This window comes from Triturus cristatus, chromosome 7 (assembly GCF_964204655.1).
Source record: "Triturus cristatus chromosome 7, aTriCri1.1, whole genome shotgun sequence".
Classification (NCBI taxonomy): Eukaryota; Metazoa; Chordata; class Amphibia; order Caudata; family Salamandridae; genus Triturus; species Triturus cristatus.
In genome coordinates this window covers 323,908,254-323,930,470 of record NC_140590.1, presented here as the reverse complement: position 1 = coordinate 323,930,470, position 22,217 = coordinate 323,908,254, and the positions used below count along the sequence as shown (strand labels likewise).

The 22,217-nt window shown below is 46.8% G+C and overlaps 1 protein-coding gene and 1 long non-coding RNA gene across 8 annotated transcripts in view; one reads left to right on the top strand and one right to left on the bottom strand.

Moving 5' to 3' along the window:
- Positions 1 to 10,173, bottom strand: part of CNOT3 (CCR4-NOT transcription complex subunit 3) — a 1,079,590-nt gene extending 1,069,417 nt beyond the window's left edge. For 3 of the 7 annotated variants that reach the window (XM_085616419.1, XM_085616422.1, XM_085616424.1), the window contains exon 1: positions 9,941 to 10,140. The gene's annotated coding sequence lies outside the window, so the exon portion shown is untranslated. Of the gene's footprint in view, positions 1 to 9,940 lie in introns of all 7 variants that reach the window. The other 4 variants (XM_085616420.1, XM_085616423.1, XM_085616418.1 and 1 more) reach the window with 3 other exon arrangements.
- Positions 10,174 to 11,199: 1,026 nt separating this feature from the next.
- Positions 11,200 to 22,217, top strand: part of LOC146809579 (uncharacterized) — a 202,902-nt gene continuing 191,884 nt past the window's right edge. Inside the window, exons 1-3 of the long non-coding RNA XR_014965567.1 lie at positions 11,200 to 11,227; positions 12,041 to 12,090; positions 12,938 to 12,985. This is a non-coding gene — a long non-coding RNA (uncharacterized LOC146809579). The remainder of the gene's footprint in view (positions 11,228 to 12,040; positions 12,091 to 12,937; positions 12,986 to 22,217) is intronic.

The window sequence follows — 22,217 nt, the reverse complement described above, 5'->3', positions numbered from 1 at the left end:
ACGGACAGCGGATGGACTTACCTCGACCGCGCTGCGAGTGGCGCTCCAGGAGACGACGTACCGAAGCACGGGGGCCCACCACTGCTCAGATGGAGCAAGAGAGACTGGCGGTGCTGCAGGCGGTGACGGAGGTATCTCAGGCGAGTGACACGGCGATGCTGAGACTGACGACTCTGAAGAGGGCTCGGAGGGATCCGATTCAGATGGAACTGATGTGGGGAGTGTCACTATGCCGCACATTACTACGAGAACGGCGGATGAGATTATGGACGCTTGATCTGATGATACAACTAGTAAGAGGGGCCTGGTGGAACAGATGATGGTTGTTTGAGGGGAAACATGGGGGAGTGCTGAGTGGTGGGGCCTGATGGATTGCTTAAGACACGTGGGTCCTCGCCTGTTGGGGGGGGGGGGTCCTTTCTGGGGGGTGGAGTTTCTATTATAATGGGGGCTGGCGAAGGGGTGCGATGAAGCAGCGGGCCAGGTCCTCTTGGTGTTGGTCTCCCCCCACCTTGTTTCGCTATTAGAGCGATTCTCTGGTAGTTACCAGAGCGACTTTTAGTGGACTGTTTGGGTGGGTACTAGCTGTTTGGAGCCTGTTCTAGGGAGGGGTGTTGGGGGGCCAGTTGGGGGGGGGGGAAGGAGTTCATATTACCAGTGCGCCATGACGGGGGGGGGGGCAGTTACGATGCGGGAACGAACAGTATAATGGGGTCAGTACCTGAGCTGAAATGTATTACTTGGAATATACGGGGTATGCATACGATGGCGAGACGCCACAGGATCCATGCTTACCTGGTACGAAGAGGGGTACAGATAGCTTTTCTCTAGGAAACCCATATATACAAAGGGGAGAGCCGGCCGTTACAGCGCCGTTGGAGAGGGCAACTTTTCTGCACAACGTACTCTGCCTATGCCAGGGGAACCCTGATTTGGTTGAGGGCGGGGGTTCTTTTTCAACAGACTCAGCAGTTAGTGGACCCAGACGGCAGGTATGCGGCTGTCATGGGTAGACTGGACGGGAGGGATGCGACACTGTGCAGTGTGTATGCACCTAATGTGGAACAGAAATCCTTTTTCGCTACATAAAAGCGGAAAATGGCATCTTTGACGGGATCAGTATCAGTATTAATAGGGGTTGATTTTAACTCCGTGTTGGATGCTGAGCTGGACAGGTCGCACCCGCCATTGCCCCAGGCTCCTGCCCACCAGCTCTCGAAAATTAGGAAGGACTGGCAGGCTGAGTGGAGATTAGTGGACACATGGCGAGCCCACCATATAGGAGAGCGTGACTACTCCTATTATTCTCCCCTACATGACTTGTATGTGCAGCTGGACGCTGTGTTGTGCTCTTCGGATGTACATGCCCTGGTGCGTTATAGTGAGTATCTGAGGAAGACGATATCGGACCACAATTAGCTACTACTGACAGTACGATGGTCCTGTGAGCGGCCGCTTATCCCCACCTGGAGGCTGCGCCCGGAAACCTTGGAGGACTTGGTATTCCGAGCTGAAATCGGCGAAGGAATAGAGCGTTACTTTCTTGAGAACGGAGGGGGGGGAACAGCATCGATCCTAGGCCTGGAATGGGACATATTTAAAGTAGTGCTACGGGGTTTAGGCATCGCTAAACAGACAGGTATGCGGAAAACGCTGTTGCAAGATATAGAAAAGGGGGAACAGCGGCTGCGACGGGCAGAGATAGCTTGCCCGGAGAATCCTGGACTGCGAGATGAGGTTTTAGAAGCAAGGGAGGAGGTGGCAACGCAAGTAGAGCGCTTACGCTGCTTTGACCATAAGGAATACTTAGTCCGTGCACATGCGGAGAGAGATAAGACGGGCTCCCTCCTGGCATGGCTAGCGAATCCGGCTCCGCGAGGTACACCTATTTTAGCCTTAACTACCTCGACAGGAGAGCCAGAGTACACCCAGCGAGGGATTAACCAACTGTTCCTAACATATTCTACGACACTTTATGAGAGTAGGCTGCAGGGCGCGACTGAGGGGTTGAATGAGTTTTTAGCTGAGGTACGATTGCCACGTCTTGAGGAGGACCAGGGGGAGCCGTTGGGGCAGGGAATCACGGAGGGAGAAATACGCAGTGCAATAAAACATATGGCGCACACAAAAATAAACAGGGGTAGACGGATTGCCAATAGAATTTTACTCTGCGTATGTGGACGCATTGAACCCCAAGCTTCGGGCGGTATATCACAAAGCCAAGGAGGTGGGGAGCTTGCCGAGCTCTGCCCAAGAGGCTATTATCATTCCGCTGTTAAAACCGGGGAAAGACTCGAAGTCACTGGCGGCTTATCGCCCGTTGTCAATGTTGACAACGGACTATAAGATTTTAAGTAGGATCCTGGCGTCCCGGCTACTACCCCATATGACATACTTGGTTCATGGCGACCAGGCGGGCTTTATACCAAAGAGAACCACTGCAACCAATGTGAGGCACCTTTTGCGAATCCTGGGAGAACGTCACATTGAAACACCGGATGCGGCGGTTCTCTCGGTAGATGTAGAGAAGGCGTTTGACAGTTTAGAATGGCCGTACTTGTCCCGAGTTCTCCATGCATTTGGTCTTGGGAAATCCTTTGTAGAATGGACGGAGCTGCTATACAGGTCAGTGACGGCGCGCATGCGCACGGGTGCGACGATCTCCTCAGTTTGCCCGATTGGACGGGGCACGCGACAGGGATGTCCGCTCTCTCCATTATTGTTTGCCCTGGCCATTGAGCCCCTGGCATCCCATGCCCGATTGGGGAACTATTATGCAGGTTTATATTTGCAGGGAGATGTACAGTTTATTTCTTTGTACGCCGATGATTTCCGCACACAACTAGAACGAAAGTGACTAGCAAATTCATAGACTTGGGGCTGGTATTGGCTAAACAGGAGCTTACTATGCATTGGAAATCGCGCCAGGGTCCTAAGGTGGGGAGATGGCGGGCAGAATTGCTTAAATGGGCAAGAAGCGAGGGCATACTTAGATTTCAACAAGCCTCACGTATGAATAACGACAAAGCATATGAGACAGCAAGGGCATGGGAGGCCTTAGTGGAAGCACTTCAGACACCGGACATGGACTCAGAAGAGGACGTACTTGAAGAGGGACGGGGAACCCCGGATCACGTGATTGAATAGATTGACGAACTTGCTATGGGCTAAATGTGACAGTTATTGTGTAGGATATTGCAACCTCCAGTACAATACTGCCCCTGCTAGATAATGTTGTTAAGCTACACAGAGAATTTTGTAACTGACTGTACTGTATATACTTCACGGCGCACCGGTAGATGGGGAGGGAGGGGGAGAGTTTTGAAAGGAACAGCATGCACTAGAATATGCTGAATAAGCCGCTGTATTATGGATGCTATATATGGTGGTGTTGCTTTTTTTTCCTTTTTGTTTTGGAAACATAATAAACACATTAAAAACAAAAAAATAAAAGCACACCACGATCAATCTTTGCCACCACCACTCACCAAAAAAAGTGCTTCAAACCCCATCAGAGGTGGCAAGCGCTATATAAATACAAACCACTTTCCCTCTTCTATCCTGCGCCTACCCTTCTCTATCCAAATAACTGACTAACATATCCACCACTCAATTTACTTCATATTTCACTATACTAATTTTCAACACTAATCCTTTATGGGTTCCGGAGTAGCGTGCTACTTGCCATAAAAGCGCTTCAACACCCCTTCAGCGCTATATGAATGCAAACCCTTCTCCCCCTTCTATCCCTCCGCTATCCTTCTCACTCCAAATAACGGACTAACCTATCCACCACTTTAATTACTCTCATATTTCACTATACTACTTCAACACTAATCATTTATGGGTCCCGGAGTAGCACGCTACTCGCCCAAAAAGCGCTTCTGCACTTCGTATGGGGAAGTAAGCGCTATATAAATGCAGTTACAACACAATCTTCTCCGGAAGATCCCGAGGCCACAAGATTGGAGGCGCTCAAGGACACCTACCTCGATCCCTATTTTCCCTCGCCACAGGCAATTCCTCCAGTTTTCATGGGAGGGCGGGAACTACGGGTTCACCACTCTACCCTTCGGGCTGTCGTCAGCCCGTGGTGTTTCACCAAGGTCCTCTGGCCAGTGGTGGAGTGCTTACGGGCTTAAGGGATGAGACTCATCGTCTACCTCAACGACATCCTGTTAATGGCCCAATGCCCTTGAGCACTCTCACGGCAACTTCAGGCAGCGATCAACCTCCTGCAGGGCTTGGGTTTCGTAATCAACGAATGGTATCCTTCCACAAGTTGATTTTTCTAGGTTTCTCGATCAACTCCGTGGAGTCTACGCTCAGTCTCCCTTCCAGGAAGATAACAAAAATTCACCACGAGCTCCGGCGGCCACTCTCGAAACCGCACATCTCTTCTCAGACAGGTGGCCCGCATTCAGGCCATCTTTCCAGGGCCCCTTGCATTATCATACCCTCCGAACCCTGAAGGCCTCCCACCATCGAAAAGGGTTGGCGTACTCCCAAAAGGTATCGTTGACGGTGGAAGCCAGAGAGGAACTCAATTGGTGGCTCGCCAACATGGAGGCTTGGAACGGACGTGCAATCTTCAGTTCCGCACAAGATTTTGTCATAGAGACCGTTGCTAGCAGATTAGGCTAGGGAGAAAGGTGCGTTGTTTCACTACGGGAGGTGTGTGGTCTCATTACAAAAAACGGAAGCAGGCAAACAGGACTAATGAACTACCAGTTGAGGCTGATCTCGCGCCTCAAAAGAGTAAGGACAAGGGACTATGATCCAGCTGGTGTTACCTGATTGGTGGGGAGCGAACAGACAGTCTATGATCTGAACTCTATTGTTTATGATATTGCCATGGTTTTATGGGAATTATGGTTTTTGTTGGGGTTTACTTTGAAAGGCTGCTGTCAATAAAGTGAAGAAAGTAAAGCATAATCCTCGACACAGAGTCCTGAATAGAAAAACCACAAAGCTGATGGTTATCAATGGAAGGAATGAATTCCTAGGTCAACTTTCTGCAAAGTCCCCAAGATGTCTTTAGCAAACCAGACAGCTGCGCTGTAGGAAGGCTGCAACCTTAAAACAGGTTGCGTTTTATAGTAAACACAGAAATTGACAGCTCTTGGCTCAGAAGAGGGGGATTGGGGGACTCCGATCCCTGCACTTTACTTTCAGACTGAGATTTAGCAGACCACACAAAGAGACCTGATGTAATAACAAAACGACATTTCCTTCCACAATACTAAAATATTGGGTCCAAAAATATAGAAAAAAAATAAAAAGAAAGCATAATCATTTCAAGCCCAATAAGTACTCTTAGGCAGTACTGCTCACAACCACTGTGCTGCACTTTCAAGAAGAGTGAACAAAAACATTCATTCCCAAGTTCTCACATCAAGTTGAACAGTCAGACTTGGAAGGGCAAAAGGTCCGAGGGGGGTGGGGTGGGGGGGGGGGGGGGGGGAAGAGGGGGGGAAACCACAACAAAACAAAAAACGTTCAACCCCCCTAGATGAGATCCGAACGAGGACAAAATTTAAATCACAGCCCATGGCAAGTGCTACCTCATGGTCTATGTTCAGATGAATATGGTTAAACATCCCTTTACCAAATACGATCTTCCTAGAAATGTCATACTGCATATAAACCCATTCATTCTTAAGCTCAGCTAGAAATGTCATACTGCATATAAACCCATTCATTCTTAAGCTCGGAATCAACAATTAGGCCAAAAAACTGTGCTCCTAATTGATAAAAACTTGATCAGATCATTGGTACGCGTCATACATTAAATGCCTTATATTATAATTTAATATTAAGTAATTGGGCAACTACAATAGCCTAAAGTTCAAGGTTACCTTCAAAATACATTTTATGTAGCATATGTAATCACAATCAGATCATACTAACGCGCTTTACTACTCAGAATAACCCCGGACTTTAAGGATGCACATGGTTAATATCGACTTTATTGATGCACTAAAGTTTTAATGCATAAAAAGAGAGCAGAAAGGCAGCTTTAGATAAAGGTGTGGGCGCCTACTTCTAGTATTCCTTGAACTCACAGACCCAAATATGTATTTAATATAGGTCAGTAGGCTTATATAGTCCTCGCTCTAGTTATCTAATTTTCCCTAGTTAACATGCGAGCTTTTAGTATTTTTCTTACTTAGTCTTAAATCTACAATACTGTTTTTGAAACGTGCTAGGTGTCATATGTGCAACATTGCTCAGTCACGGAAGTGGGTAGCATAGTCTTACACTGCTGTTGTGGTTTCTTGAAGCATGTATTAAACTGTATGTATAACAAATTAAAAAGTGCAGGTATCAGAGGAAAGAAGTCGATCCTGTGCATCACCTACTAATCTAAAAGTACTCAAGTAAAAGAAATTGTGGTTTCATTAGCACACTAATCAGATGTTGGTCTCACTGTAAATAATGCAGTTAAACCTGGCAGTAGTCTGACTGTGGGGCCACCCCTTGGTTGGACGTTAGTTATATCACTGAACCTACATACCAACAGTGATCATGGATTCCAAAAGGCTGTTTAAAGTGTCGCAGATAATTGTTTGGCTGCTTTATGAGCAAAGAGGCCAAAACAACGCGGAATGCATTTGAGATCTGAAGACTACAGATAACCATTCAAAACAATCCAATAAATCTAAACTGTACATTAGGTGGTTTCTATTTCATAAACAAATAGTAAGGTTAAAGCATAAATAGATCTCTCTGCGTTTAATGTGCGTAAGCAAAGGCAGACCCAAAACAAAAAAGTTTTCAATCAACCAAATCTGCATTAAATACATCCGATGATGGTATACTTAATCCCCACATACTATTTCTGAGACCTCCGTTGCAATGAAATAATCTGTGGAATCGCACGCAGAACTTAAAAAAGTAACATCAAAACTTCCATTATAAAAGCAGTTTTGAATAGTACGAAGCTCTCTAAATAAATTAGATATTTTTTCGGAAGTGAAGCACCATATTTATTTCGCCGGCTTTCTACTGTGTATTGGGGCAAGCAATGGCATCACTTTTTTACGTTTTAAGGTCGAAGCACAACTTTTAAAGGCTGGTTGCTGGTGCCACCTACAGGCCATGCTTCATGGCACAAATTCCTGCATCAGGACTACGATTGCACCACATGTAGCACACAAGGCGTCAGGAAGTCTCTAAAAAAATGAACAGGCAGGTGTAATTACCTCTTCCTGAATTGAAAAACGTGCAAGGAACACAGACTGGGTTTATTTTTGTAACAAAAACATATGACAAGTCAGGTCCTAAAAAAAACATTTTCATTCTTAGGATACAGGTTTAAAAAGAAGCCAAAAATGAAAGTTGCTGAATTAAAGGGCCCATACACTGATGACAAAGCGGAGAAACTTAACATTTCGCACACCTAATCACAGTGAGCTTTGGATCCCAAAATTGAAGCGTAATACACAGATCGTAAACATCAGGGCATGAAGATATAGAGATAATTATCAGTAGTCAATCTGAAATTACAATTCTTTGAAGTATATGAGATGAAAAAAAATATTCACCACTACCTTTTTGTCATAATTAGGACGACAGACCTAATACAAAGCAATGCAGAACCGCACACAACAATCTGCATGCCAGAAAAACACATGCACAGTACATACATAAACATAATACCAACAATATTATTTTTTCAATGTAATAAACCGGTTTCAGGAGCTGAAGTGTGTGCATTTTTAAAGGGGACTAAACAGTAACAGTATTTCCTTTGGACAACAGAAGACATGCCCAAAATGGTTGTGTACATAAAGGATCAAGCATGAATTATGCACCAATAGAGGCCTATGTTTACATAAATTTGTCTTAAGAGACAATCACGCCGATAGCATAGTAGAGACCACGTCAGAAAGTAAAGGGTCTAACCGGCAATAACGAATTTAGAAAATCATGTCTAATTCATGAACACATTTTTTATTGAGGGTTGAAGATTAAATTTAGAAAGTCATGTCTAACTAATGAAGAGATTTTTTACTGAGGGCTCAAGATTAAATCAATAAAATATCTTCAACAGCTATTTTCATTCCTAGAAAGAGGATCTGACTCATGTACATATGAACGACAGTTTTGGCCATGTATGTCTGCCCCACCACCTTCATCATCCCTATTTGGATGATGATGATTGAGGTGCCAAAAACACCGCCTCTACGCAGGAAGCAAAACTAGTATAATAATAATAATAATAATAATAATAATAAATAATAATGCAGATATTAAAGAGCTGATACAGAATTTAAAAGAAGAGTCGTTGATGCCGGACGCCTAAACCCTGGCTTTACAAACAATACAAATAAAATGACTTATAACATGAAAAAACATTGGTTACCTCCATAACCACCAGTCAAGAAAATCTCCTTATCATAAAACAATCCCACACCAAACTGCGGATCACAGAAGTCAAAGCACAAAAAGTACTATTAATATTATACTCTTTGGTGAGATGAGAAATATATCATAAATGGCCCTCTATATTCAAGTACAGTCCTGTCAATCATGACTGACCAACACTATAAATGAATACCAGGGATTGAAGGTGAACGTTTGAGGGTTACAGTGAAGTAATCGGCACATAACTGTCCCAGTTAGGACAGCCAGAGATTAGCCATCAATTACATATTAATGCCCACCTGGGATATACTGCACTCCAAATATACGTACATCTCCAAACAGCAGATCGAGACTGGCCACGTGCAGAAAAGGTTTACACCTCAGTCAATGCACAAAATAAGCACGATGGGCAACCCATACTCCTCCCTGTCGCCCCGGTTGCTTCTGTATAAACTCAGCATGCATACATTTTAAACGCAAACAGAATGTTTTTATTACCCCGATTACTTTCTGACACAAATACCCATGTACCTAAATTGATGTGCCTCGTTCTTCCATGTCACATGATTTAACGTAACATGTGTTCTAGGGTAATGCAATCCGCTTTCCATTTTACTGCCCCAGATTAACTATCTGAAGGACTTAATTTCACACACACGTTTTTTATCAAAATCGTTCACCTCTGGACCAGGTCCTTACTCAGCATACACCTGCAATCAAATCAATATGTAAACACTTGACTCCACTAGCCTTGCTCCCCTTATCCTCACCTGTGCCCTCCCCGCCCATCATAGCACACGAAGCTCTCCTTCTGCAAAATGTACCCTGCTCCACGTTCTTAAATATCCCAAAAGTTACAAGAATTTTCTGCTCCAGACACTACGCCATCAGTCTAAATCAATATCGAGACGAGTTCTTCTTGCTTTTTATACCAGAGTAGTCCAGGCCTGCACCGGAAGCCATCTTTGCCCTAGAACACCCCACAATAAGAAGCCATCTACATAAACATCTCTACTTGGACAGGTATGCACATGACCCCTAACCTACCGTTCAATGGCCCCTTCAGACAGAAACCCACTCCTTTTTCTCAGTCACCCATATGTTTACTCTCTGCAGACCACAAGATCGCCCCGGCCCACGTCCTATTTGGCAGCTTGTCCCTGGATTCATTCCAGCCCCCTTGTCTAAAGTTCTTCGTGTTCACATAAGCAATACACTCGAGTTTCTTTATGCCGTCCGTTGGCCATCTAACCAATTCCATTAACACTTCCACATCGCATCATAGCCCGCTGAAGGATATCCCCATCAAGTATCTACTGTCAGTTAATTCCGTCCCGTTCTTTACACTTGGAAGCCCCCAACCAGGCCATTTTCTCCATGCCATTTTCTCCATCAATCCACCCTAGCCTCTTTTCACCACCTGTGGCCATCCTAACTGCTGACCCCTATACCATATCATGACCTTTCCCTCCCTATGCCAACACCCAACTCCTACCTCCGCATTATGCCCCCAACCCCTTTTCTCTCTCTACCCACCACCCTCCTTCATAATTTCCAGAGGAGTGCTCACCCCCCGCCGCTTGCAGGTTCGGCCGCTGGGGGGTGCAGTGTGTTTTATTCCCGCTCGCTCTGTGGCCCCCAAGGTCGGGGCCGGTCTCTCATGCTGTGTTATTATGGCTCTAGTGGGGGCGGGGAGCACCCGTCTCTCTTTACTGCCTCTTCCGCTCTCCGTTTAGAGCTCTCTGGATCCAAGATGGCGGCTGAGCTCTCTCTCTCCCCTCTCTCTCTGCCTTTCTCTCTCTCACTGACGGCGACACGCCCCTTCCTCAAAGCACACGTGTTCGAGAATTTTATTGGTGGATAAACAAGTCAATCAAATAAGGAGACGGCTGAAACCATTGGACAATGATAGCAAGATCTTCCCCTCAAGCCCTTCTCCTGCACCACATAGGTGAAACAGTACCCGCCGTAGACACGATTGGAAAAAAAGTGTCGCCAATCAAAGTTCGAGCACATGTGGTTGACAAACGGGGCGTCCAGTGCGCTGAGTCAAAATTGGCAGGTCGCGCTGATAGGTTAAAAGACACATCTGTCATGAAAGGTATACTGTGCCGCCCCCCATTTAGCAGAGCGAAAAAAAGACATAAATGACATAAGGGCGTGTTGATTCATGAACGTTCAGCTCTACTGTTGGCCAAATTACACGCCTGTCAAAATTGCGCTTTACTGTTATTGGGTCAAACAATTAGATAGTATTTGTTGCCGCTCTTCTCGTCCAAGGATTTCTCTTGAGCTGAATTGACCCCGATAGATTGGAGACCGGAAACGATGAGAGCAAGGCCGCACTTGCATGTCCCTTCACGGATGCCATCTTGTAATAGAGTGCTAGTAGTATTTAGTTAGAATTTTTAATCTCTGAACTACAAGTAAGAGTAACGGGGTGTGTTCTTTAAGGATATTTGCAGGCATTGTTGTTAATGAAAACGTGGTACATTTGTGTATAGTGTGTTTAATAGAACCGTGCTAATTTTGGACATTAAGAAATTGTACCCTTAATTATTTCTAATTAATTAATATTGGTGTTTTCTGTAACCGAGTAAACACATCTTGCAAATCCGGACACCAGCTACAACATTGCTAGTATATTACAAAACTCTTTTTAATGGTTTATCCGTTAGACTACAGTTTCTTTAGCGTTCTAAGTATCTTTCCGCTGTTTTTTGTTTACTATTCCAACGAGCTATTCTAGTGCACGTCCACTTTCTGTGTTTAGTAATTGTTTGATATACCCCGTCCCTTTTCTCTGTCTAATCTTTGTTTACAGTTCCACATTCCAGTTTCCCTGGAGTTTCTTGAAGTGCGATTTCCATCCTCACCTTTTATTTAGTGCATAGCGTTTTAAAACATTTCGAAAGAATAATATCTGGATTGGAATGGAATGTTTGCCGATGTAGGAAAACATTTGTGGTAGTTTGATTCTGTATCGCTCGCCTAACAAAGGAAAGTCAAGTGACTGGGTTAACTAAAACACGTAGAGAGTGTTATTAATGGAAGAAACGTTGCATTTATTGTTGAACGAGGACAAACATTACCCCTACGCCCCTCTGTATTTGTACCAGTCATTACTTTTAATAGTGGTCCCACCCTTTGCAGTAGAGACAAATGGGAAGTAATGGTTATGGCCCAATTACTTACTGGTAATCTTCATTACTCTAAGTCCTATTCATCCTCTCTCCAGTCCTTACTTGCATGAGATATACGAAAGCTACAACCATGACCTTTGTTAAGAAAAACTCCAAAAAGTTCAAGATATTTTGCAACAACAAGCGTAATTTAATTCAAAAGATCATGATGCAATAAACCACATACACTTCAAACGATGATCAATGCAACACAGATTGCTACACCCCAGTCCAAAATTTTGTTGACCATGCAAAAGTTCATTGTGGAGGGACGGACGGAAATAAAGCTTAGGAAGTGGTTCTTGTTTGTGAGTGGTGGCTGTTGACTAAGTTTAAAAAATCAGGGTGGGCTTTTCCACCCATCGGAGAACAAACTCAAAAAGTGTACAGAAAGGAAAAAACAAATCTGGAAGGCGTAGTCCAGGTTCAGGGCAGGGTCAGGGTCCCGTAAACAGTGAGTTCTTCAGCGTCTTTTCTTCTCTCCTTAGGTTATGCAGGATAAAGCCACCAATAGCCCTCAAAACAAAGGAATGCCCAGGTGAGTATAATGAACGTAATCAATGAATTCTGAAGTGTCACTATTCGTACATCCATCTGTTTCCTTGGAGATTGGGAACGACTTGTTTGCTGTCTGTTTGTTAAGACTTTCAGGTTTTAGCCTTATTTGTAGGTCCCGATCTGGATTGCCATCACCAATGGGGGTGAGGGGGTTGTAGTGTGCTCAGTTACAGTGGATTTCCCGTATCTCCTCCCTAACCCATGTGCCTCTAAACCATACACATCCATGTGCACGTGAACCACCAATTCATCCAAGGTAAAGTACCATCACACAAAATGTCACCAAATATGCCCAGGTGAATGCTGGTGTAGGACGCAGAGCAAACAGACAAGACCAATGTGCATAATGGTGTTCAGTTTCCCCTTATGTGGCCACTAGTTACTCACCCGGGCAGCCACAGCTCTCATGAGCTGTGGCGGGATTGTCAACTTCAGTTGGTGGTAACCACTAATCATCTGACCAGGCATTGTCCTCCTCCTCTCCGCGTCTCCCCTCTCTCTTGATTCTCCCCCTTGTCTCCTCTCCGCATCTCTCCGTTGTCTCACGTCTCCTCTTTCTCTCAGCGTATCTCTGTGGTCTCGTGTCTCCTTTTCCTCGCGCTGCATCTCTCCTCTGCCTCGCTGTTCCACTTCTCCACTCATCATTGCTCTGCTCCTTCCAAGCTCCCCCTTCTCCGCTCCTCTTCCCATCTCTCCTTCACCTTTTATTTCCTGTTCTCCGCCCCTTCCTCCTCCTGTTAGTTGTAGTCCTTTGTTAATCATTCCTCTTTTTTGTGACCTCTTTTTCTTTCCTTTTCATGTATTTCTTGTCCATTTTCCCTTTCTAGGATTCATGGCCAATTGAGGCAGTGCAAAAACGTTGGACGTTTCTTCAGGTAAGTTACCATCACCGCCCAAATCCCTTTCGCACAATGCGTCCCTTACTTTCTTCTTAGGAAGCAACTCTTCTGTGGGAGATTATGAAAAAAAATCCTTCTTTCTCCACTACAGCATATTTTTGTTCTCTTGGAAAGAGCTTTCAGCTTTTGTATAAAATGGGGTTCTCCACCTCCTTCGAATCTAGGTGGTTATTACGATGGTGAAACCACCACCGGCAGCTTGCCGGTGGCGGTTTCACCGCCATCGTAAGGCACTTCTCCACCCGCCAAATTACAATGGCGGGCGGTGTGCTGGCAGACGCAAAGTCCGTTCGCCACGGGTCCTCCATAGACAATCTTGCCTGGCGGGCCCACCCTGCATCAAGAATATGGTGGCGGTGCCTAGCAGGCAAAGTCCACCATATTATGATGCTGCCTACCCACCAGCCGGTGTATGGCAGTGAAACTGCCATTCACAGGCTGGCGGGGATTGGTTTTGGGGGCCCGTAGCGGGCCCCCCTTGTGTAGGGGGGAGGCGGGTGTGCAGTGGGGGGTAACTATGGTACCCCCCCTAATTGGTACCCCCCTACATTTCCCTGCACCAGGTTGAAGGCACCGTGTGGTGCCTGCCGCGTAGTGCAGGGAAATGCAAACAGTGCATTTCGTACATTGCAGCGGGTGCTGCAGCCAGCAGCACCCTCCACAATGTCAGAGATACACGATGTGACCGCCACAGTGGCGGTCGCATCATAATCTGATGTGCGGGACCACCGCATTACTGGCAGACGATCCTAAGCCCCGGCACGATGGACGGAAGGAAGTCCGTCCGCCATCGTAATGACCCCCCTAGTTGGGATAATACCACCGAAACCCTACCCAGAGGTGTCTATTTGCTGTATGAATTTCTTGGTGAATTCGAGGTATTTCAATACTCTGTCAGACGTTAAGGCAATTTTTAAGTTCTCAAAATTCTGAGGAAAGGATGTTTTTGCTCTCTTTCCCCATCCTTGTTTTTCTTTTACAGGTCAGTTGAGGGAGATGCCCAATGAGAAAACTTTGGTATAAATTGTCGGTACTATCCCAGCAGTCCAAGGAAAGCTCTTAAGTCTCTCTTCGTTTTAGGGAAGTGAACCTGCAGTATTGATGCTACTTTTTCAGCTTGGGGGTTGGATAATTCCATTTCCAAGTAAATACCATAGGTATTTAACTTGTTTAGCAGCTAGATGAATCTTTATTGGGTTATTTTAAGGCTTGTTTTTTGTAAGGTGGTTAAAACAGCTTGTATATGTTCTAAGTGTATTTCCCAACTTTGACTGTGAATGATTATATCATCTGTATAGGCTGCAGAATAGTAGCTATGAGATCTAAGCAGAACGTTCATCATTCTTTGGATTCTTTGGAAGGTGGTGGGGGGCAATTAAGGCTCAAGTGTAAGACTGTAAAGTGGTATAAACCACCAGGGGTGGAAAACACAGTTTTTTTTTTTGTCACTAGGGTTTAGGGGTATTTGCCAATACCCTTTACATAAATCTAGAGTGCTAATATATTGGTCTTGTCCCAGGATCTTGATCATTTAGTCTACACATGGAAGTGTCGGCCTTGTTCCGTTCCCGTTATCGTGTGCGCGTGGGACTGAGCAAGACAGGAATAAAAGAAACCGAACAGGACGGAAGAGCGTTTCGCGTCTAGCCAACGCCTGTGGGTCTTTACCGTCCCAACTCTCTCCACACTCACCTGAATTCCTTCTGGGTAGATCGGACGCTCGTCAGCGTTTTCTCGCTGAGCTCCACTTCCTGACCTCTGCTGCTTGTCCGGCGCCGCGAGGACCTTCACACTGCTCCTGATAGGCACGTCGGTGTTCTCTCATCAAGCTCCACTTCCTGACCTCTGCTGCTCATTTGGTGCCGTGGGGACCTTCACTCTGCTCCTGACATGCTGTTCAAAGTTCCCTCGCCGGACCCCACTTTTCTACATATCAGCTTCTCGTCTGGCGCCGTGGGGTTCATCACGATGGCTTCTAAAAAAAAAGGGAACTACATAAACCGCTCTCAAAGAGTCCAAGCTCCCTAAGGTGGTAACATTGATTTTGATTTGAATTCGCATGTAAAGTACTTATCTTATATAGTTCCCACAGTGTATGGAATTCTGCTCCCTAGCTGACATTTCTTGATGGCTGGAAGAAAAATATAAATATAAAACTAGTCTCCTGATTATTTAAGGGGCTGATTTTTCACTGTATTTTAGCCCTGCACATTTTCGTGTGTTTTTTTAATTATTAATCTTTTCTTATCCTTATCCATTTCGGGAGAGTATGTTTATTTTTTCTTCTGGTTTTAAAATGGATATGAATAAGTTGGGCTTTAATTGGATTGCACGCTGATCACCTCTTAGGTTAGTTATACCACTTACATCCTTAACTATACTCTCCCGCTGTTCTAAGTAGAAAACACCTAATGATTTACTCTTCCTCGTAGATATATACAGCTGATTCTGCTTTCTGCATCACACATACCTAAGCGGAAGAAGGATCTTTCACAGGTAGTTAAATCCAGTAGCATCACACTAATTATTTGTAAGCGTTATCTCCAGAATACATGCACACGGTAATATTTATAACCTTATCTCCAGTACAGGAACTACATAAAGAGCATTCAACGAGAATATCCATACCTGATGCACGTTGGTGACGTCTCTCCCTCTCCCTTTTCCTTTCCTTGTTTTGTTTCTCCTCTTCCCCCATTTCCAATGTGTTGGCTTTGACACCGTTGTGCTTGCACCGGGGGGGGTGTGGGAAGTTGGAACCTTGCTTCAGATCTTGCATCTCACCACTGCGAAAACGACAGGTGAGAATTACAGAACGCGAAGCCCACGTTTACTTTCCACCTGTGTGAGATGAAAGAACACCTGATCTCATTAGCTGACGTAGCTCAAATGATAGGGAATCTGCTGAAAGAAACCCAAGCTCTCACCCTTAGAGTAGACACATTGCAACAAGGCTCTCTTCCTGTTGCTTCCGCAGATTCTAATACAGGAGCTTCTGTTGCCTTCTCTTCTATTGGTGGTCATCTGGTGTTTCACGTAACCTCTCCTTCCACGATACCCCTAGCTCCTACGCTATATTTGGGAGAGCCTACTAAGTTCGGTATTTTTATAAATCAGTATCAATTGCATTTCATGTGCAAGGCATCCGGCTTCCCCACTGAACAAGCTAGAGTAGGGTTTGTGTTGTCTTATCAAGAGGGGACGGCTGCCACTTGGTCTATCCCCTTAGTGGAGCAAAATGACCCCTTATTATACAACTATGCAGAGTTCAAATATGAATCACATAAATTATTCTACAGCCATCATTTATGCAATCCCTAGACACAGAACTCCTAAATCTAAAACAAGGGTCCAAAAATGTGATGATTTACGTCTCCAGTTTCAATAGATTAGTGGCTGAGGCAGGGTGGCCAGAGGCCAAATGAAGTGCTCTTTTTTTTATAAATGTTTAAAAGATGAAATAAAAGACATATTGGCACAAGTAGTAGATCCCCCCCAGATTCCTGTAATGCTCTGATTGACCTAGTAGTCAAATCAGATTATCGGCTACATGAGAGGAGATGAGAGAAAGGGCGTCTTAAACCCCAAATTGTTCTGTATAGAGACAAAAGGCAGAATCTAACAAAAGTACAGAAGAACCTGAACCTATGCAAATACGTAGCATTGGGTGCCCTCTAAGTGACAAAAAAAGATAGCGTTGCAGGGATAAGAAGTTGTGCCTATATTGTTGAAAACAAGGACACTTCTTAAATGACTGCCCAGTAAAACCAAAAAGGCGTAGCGAGTCGGTAAACTGAAGAGCCCAAAGTCTATGGAGACAAGCTCTTCGGGTAGAACGGGATTAATAGCCTCCCAACTCCTGGCTCAGAAACATGCTTTATCCTCTCGCCATCATTTCCTGATAAGAGTGCAATTAATGTGGGGAGATCAGTCTATAGACGTTCAGATTATGATTGATTCTGGCGCAACAAGACATTTTATTGATATGCAATAGGTCAAACGCATGGAACTCCCTGTGGTACCTAAGACTGTGGTAGATGAAGTAAAAACTATTGACCGGAGTAAACCAAAATCCGGTCTCATTACTCACGCTACAGCTGAACTGGAACTCATTATACTAGTTCAACATAGAGAACAGTCCAGTTTGATCTCATTTACTCACCCCAGTGCCAAGCGATTTTAAGCATTCCTTGGCTGGCACAACATAATTCGAACATTAAATGGAGAACCCGTTCTTTGTCTTTCTCTTCCGAATTTTATTACAAGACCGGAGGCTCATATTATGCTTAACCTTGCTTTCCTTGCTTTTATTAACATAGCAGCCAAGAAAAATAAGAACTTCATTACCCAAAAACCCTGGGAAAAGAACTAACATCTTACATCACAATAGGACCACAAATAGTATGTCGAGCACCACAATAATTATCTTGACTGAGAGCAGCAAGCCTTCTTTTCTTGCTGCTCGCAGTCAAGATAAGTATTTTTCTTGCTATTTTCATTTAATATTTATGTATTGCGATGTTTGTTTTATGGTACCTGTTTAGCTTGCCGTGTTGTTCGGCGTTTGTTTAGGCAGTTTTTGTGTGCTCCATTCCTCAAGGCGTCCCTCATGCACCTTCCCATTTTCACGGCATTCTTTTCAGCCGTTTTTTTAATCAGCGGTCAGTTGGGGCATGCTGCGGCACTCACATGCACACCACTGGGAGGAGTTTCGTTTGGCTCATCCGTTTATTTCTGGCTTAATTTCTCTGTGTAAGCTGCTTCCCAATAAGCTTTTCTCCTCGCTCTACGGTGCCGGAGGGATTTCCCAATAGCGTCTCTCCCCCTAGTCATGCCTACTCCATGTTAGCCTGCCCCTTGGCCTCATAGTTGTGTTTTTAACCTTTTAACTACAGTTTCTTTTCTGGGTTTGCAATTCTTCTATGTATCAGCCTTTGAATATCCTTTTTTAGGCAATTATTGTTGTGATTTTCATTGCTTTGTTGTTTTTGTTTAATTGTTATCATGTCTGAGGATGAGGAATCCCAGTCTATGAAGGAAAATGTAAAATCCTTTATGAAGGATCCAGTTCAAAAGGCGGAATCTGTTTCTTTGGTTGATCCTTTCAAAAACCTAGAGGCTTCTTTGCTAAAGTTGTTGCAGGGCACTAAGGAAATTCCTTTAAAGAAAGGAAAGAAACGTGTTGCTCCTCAGAGTGTTACTGCAAAAGGGCTTTCTGTCAAAATTGGTCCTCCAACCCTAGAGGTTTCCTCTTCAGGGCTCCCTTCCTCTCCCCATTACTGTGTTATAGTAATGGGGCAGGTAGGTCGCCCCCCAGCCGTCACACGGTCCTCCTGTGCCGCTGTCCCGCTGCCGCTACCCGCTGTGATCTGACCGCCTCTCCCCACCGAGGTCAGCCTTGCATTGCCTGTACTTGTTTATTTCTTGTGTCTCCGTGACTCTGATTCCGCCTTTTACTTGTTGCCACTTTTGTTTTACTTTGTTTTACTGTTGTTGTCGTTTTTCACTTTGTGCCCTCTCCCCCGCCCCCTTTTGCCTTCTGTGTCACCCATCCGCTCCCTCGCGCTTCCCGCTGCTGCGTCCCTTGCGGCCCCGCCCCCCTGGTATCCCATTGGCCGCCCCACTCCCAGCTGCTCCTCCCTCCCACAGCCCCTCATATGGAGGCCGCGCAGCGGGCGCGCCGCTGGCGCACCGAAGGCAAGCCAGTCTGCGCCCGTCCGCGCCTGGACCGCGCCCAGCGCCAGTACCCTTGGCCCCCGCCGAAGCCAGGAAACCCGACTGAGATACAACACCGCCGCCCTCAACGCACTCAACACCGGACGACCACCTGCCTGCCACCGAGCCACCCCGAAGCGCACCCACGGACCCTTCTCCTGCATAGGCTGCAAATTCACCTGCGTCCGAAACTTCATGCCACCATCTGGACCAGGCAACAACAACCACCTCAAGTGCATCCTGCTCAACACCCGCTCCGTCCACAAGCACGCGGGCGAACTATGGGACCTCCTCGACACAACAGTGCCAGACGTCACCTTCCTCACGGAAACCTGGATGAACGCCTCCTCAGTCCCCGACATCGCCATAGCCATCCCGGATGGCTACAAGGTCATCCGAAAGGACCGCGTCAACCAAACTGGAAGAGGAATCGCCATCATCCACAGGAGCACCATCAGCGTCTCGACCAATTCCGAAGACACCCTCACCACCGCCGAACACCTACACTTCCAGATCCGCACCGACCCCAAGACCACCCTCAGAGGAACCCTCATCTACAGACCCCAGGGCCCATGCACTCAATTCAGCGAAGCCATCGCCGACCTCATCAGCCCGCATGCACTCGCCTCATCAGACTACATCCTCCTAGGGGACCTGAACTTCCACCTGGAGAACAACAACGACAACAATACCACCACCACCCTGCTAGACGACCTCGCCAACCTCGGACTCAAGCAACTGGTGAACACCCCCACCCACTACGCCGGCCACACGCTCGACCCCATCTTCTCTGCCAGTGACTACGTTACCTTCAGCCACCCCACCGGACTACTCTGGACCGACCACAGCTGCATCCACTTCACCTACAGGAAGACCACATCCCACCACCACCTGCAACAGATCCCCCGCAGATGCTGGAGCAAAGTCACCACAGACCAGCTAACCACATCACTGAGCCAGAACCCACCAATCAACACCATGGACACCAACGACGCAGCCCGCAACCTCACACAGTGGATCATCAACTGCGCCGACACCCTTGCACCACTGAACAACCCTCCAGGCAAGCCCGGCAACAGGAAAGCCACATGGTTCACCAACGACCTCAAAGAATCGAAGAAATCATGCCGAACCCTCGAGAAAACCTGGCGCCATGAACAGACGACAGAAAACCTGATGGCCCTCAAAAACGCCACTCGCAAACACCACCAACTGATCTGCACCACCAAAAAGACATCGTTCAAAGAGCGGCTGGACAACAACATACACAACAGCAAGGAACTCTTCTGCATCATTAAAGAGCTCTCCATCCCCAGCGCCAACAGCAACGACATCACACCGTCACAAGACCTCTGCAATTCCCTCGCCACGTTCTTTCACCGCAAGATCGCCGACATACACAGCAGCTTCGGCGCTCAGACTCAGACTCTGCCCCAACCACAGAACCAATGCCCCCGGCAACCACCCTCAGCAACTGGACTCCCATCAGCACTGAAGACACCACCCACATTATGAACACCATCCACTCCGGCTCTCCTTCCGACCTATGCCCGCACCACATCTTCAACAAAGCTGACTCCATCATTGCAACCCACCTCCAGAACGTCATAAACGACTCCCTCATGTCCGCCACCTTCCCAGAGAGCTGGAAGAACGCTGAGATCAACGCCATACTGAAGAAACCCACGGCGGACCCTAAAGACCTCCAGAACGTCCGCTCCATCTCCCTTCTTCCCTTCCCTGCTAAAGTCATCGAGAAGACCGTCAATAAACAGCTGACAGCGTTCCTCGAGGCAAATGGCTCCCTGGACCCATCCCAGTCCGGATTTCGAGCCAACCACAGCACCGAGACCGCCCTCATCGCAGCCACCGACGACATCAGGACCCTGCTTGACAACGGGGAAACAACCGCTCTCATCCTCCTAGACCTCTCAGCCGCCTTTGATACAGTCTGCCATCGCACCCTAATAACCCGCCTCCACAACGCCGGGATCCAAGGTAATGCCCTGGACTGGATCACCTCGTTCCTCTCCGACAGAACCCAGAGAGTCCACCTTCCTCCCTTCCGCTCAGCGGCCACCGTGATCATCTGCGGCGTACCCCAAGGCTCTTCGCTCAGCCCAACCCTCTTCAATATCTACATGAGCCCCCTCGCCGCCATCGCACGCAAACACAACCTCAACATCATCTCATACGCCGACGACACCCAGCTGATACTCTCCCTCACCAAAGACCCAGCCACCGCCAAATCCAACCTCCAGGAAGGAATGAAAAACGTCGCAGAATGGATGAAACTCAGCCGTCTCAAACTGAACTCCAACAAGACGGAGGTCCTCCTCCTCGGACCATCCACATCCGCCTGGGACGACTCCTGGTGGCCCACAGCACTGGGCACCACGCCGACACCGACGAACCACGCATGCAACCTGGGATTCATCCTGGACTCCTCCCTCACGATGACCAAGCAAGTCAACGCCATCTCATCCTCATGCTTCAACACTCTGCGCATGCTCCGAAAGATCGTCCGGTGGATCCCTACCGAAACCAGAAAGACGGTCACCCAGGCCCTCGTCACCAGCCGACTGGACTACGGGAATGCCCTCTACGCAGTAACCACAGTCAAACTTGAGAAAAGGCTCCAGCGCATACAGAACGCATCCACACGACTCGTCCTCGACATCCCTCGCCACAGCCACATATCTGCCCACCTGAGAGAACTCCACTGGCTCCCCGTCAGCAAAAGGATCACCTTCAGGCTCCTCACCCACGCACACAAAGCGCTCCACAACACGGCCTCGAATACCTCAACAGCGGCCTCCATTCCACACTCCAACCCGCCAGCTCCGCTCTGCCAGCCTACCACGGATTCGCAGAACCACCTCCGGAGGAAGATCATTCTCTTACCTGGCTGCGAAGACGTGGAACTCCCTACCCACCCACCTATGACTGACCCAGGACCATCTCGCCTTCAGGAAACACCTCAAGACCTGGCTTTTCAAGCAGTAGCAGTACCCCCCCCTTCCCCTCAGCGCCTTGAGACCCTCACGGGTGAGTAGCGCGCTCTATAAATGTATTGATTGATTGATTATAGGACGCTGATGGTGACGATGACTACATTCTATAGGCTGATGAACCCAGTGGCAATATTATGGATGACTCTTATGATAATTGGCCTTCAGAGAAAAAGCTGAAAATTTCTCTTTTTGAGGGATCATCCCTCTCAGTGTCCAATAATGTGGTTGATTTTTCAGGGGAACCTATGTTGGATCCTGTTTTCATGGAATATATGACATTACAACGCATGCTTTTACAACGCAAAGTTTACTACGCGACTACCATTACATCGCAAGTTTTTACAACGCATGTAGATAGGGATCACTGTTCCCAATAACGTGCGCTCAAGCGTGCGCGCACCTCTGTTACATGTAGCGCGCAGTGCTGTGTGTGGAGCACACACACACACAGCACATCAAACAAGAACATTCGCACCGCT